This window comes from Triticum aestivum, chromosome 5A, assembly GCF_018294505.1.
Source record: "Triticum aestivum cultivar Chinese Spring chromosome 5A, IWGSC CS RefSeq v2.1, whole genome shotgun sequence".
Lineage (NCBI taxonomy): Eukaryota > Viridiplantae > Streptophyta > Magnoliopsida > Poales > Poaceae > Triticum > Triticum aestivum.
In genome coordinates this window covers 34,293,192-34,294,497 of record NC_057806.1, presented here as the reverse complement: position 1 = coordinate 34,294,497, position 1,306 = coordinate 34,293,192, and the positions used below count along the sequence as shown (strand labels likewise).

General features: G+C 41.0%; 1 long non-coding RNA gene across 1 annotated transcript; it reads left to right on the top strand.

The window, feature by feature from the left end:
- The first annotated feature begins 245 nt into the window (after positions 1–245).
- LOC123106451 (uncharacterized) lies at positions 246–1,040 on the top strand. The gene is made up of 2 exons (XR_006451348.1): positions 246–719; positions 883–1,040. It is a non-coding gene; the product is annotated as an uncharacterized lncRNA (long non-coding RNA).
- The last annotated feature ends 266 nt before the right edge of the window (positions 1,041–1,306 follow it).

The following is a 1,306-nucleotide window of genomic DNA, read 5'->3' as shown; positions in this document are numbered from 1 at the left end:
GTAGCTTTGTGGATGTTCGATTTTGAATTTAGCTTAACTCTAAAATATCAAAGACAGGACACAACATTTTATTTTGGCATGCCTGGGCAAGGGCTTGTTTTGGGTGGAAAAGGAATGGACACAAATACGATAATCAAACATATTCAATTTTTGCCTGCATAGTTAATTATAATGTATAGCAGTGATGTCTTTGGTTGCTGTGTGTTAGTTATGTCTATAGCAGTCACAAAAATAAAAAGTCACTCCTCTCCCCAGGTACCACCCCGCCTCGCCCAGATCTGCCGAGTGGGTAGGAACAGCTGGTCATCCTATACCCCACATGTGTTGTTTAATTTTGATTGGGTTTTCTTCTATTCTGTTCGTGTAGTAGATGCATGTCAGAGACTGATGCCCCGTCCTTTGATACTCCAGTTCTGATTATTAATCTCCCTTTTAAACATTTTTAGGTGTCCTATCTCCGGCGTTCTTGAGCACCATTGGGTCGAGGAAGGAGAAGCCATCCTATGGACTAGAACAGTTTGTGTGAGATTTTATTTTCTGGTGGGTTTATTAGTTGGCTTGGAAATGCTCCCTTGACATTGTCCCATTCATCAACACAAAGATTGTCAGCCTTTACCCAATTGCAAGATCTTCAGAATAAAAAAGGGGAGACTGAGACCGGTAGAAAAGAGATTCTTCAGTACACAATATATGCATCTGTTGATTTTGCAATTGTCCAGGTTAGATTCTCTGAAATATTCAAGCATCTCTTGGACATTTTTTGGGCATTGTTGATCCATGAATCAACTGTTTTCAAATTCAGAAACAGTTGAATTTCTGGCAAACCATTTCACCACACGTGTTTAGTTTGTCATTTTGAGTCCATGCCCCCTGCTTACACAGCGGCGAGGCCAACCAGGGACTCAAAATGTCCGGTGAGAGCATCCAATAGCGGAAAGTCATCCGAAGAATCATGTCCAGTGAGTAGTCCAGCTCCAGCAACAAGACCACATCTGGTTTCCACCAACAAGCTGGACCAGCAGCATTGTACTCGGGTAAGCTCGTGAAAATTCTTCCAATCGAGACATTTTATACTGATAGCTAACATCAGCTTGCTGTGGTTTATATGGTCCATGTAAAGCTGGCATCGCACGGCTACACTTCCAACAATTTTACTTGCTACCAAAAATCAAGTAAAACTAAAAGAATAGTTCTTTATCTTGCTGAAATAGGTTTGGATGCACAGTGTGGTATATATATGTTATGTTTGGCCGTATGCAATAATGCAATGCTTATGGTTGATAGTGCTACAGATTTTCTTAGTGGG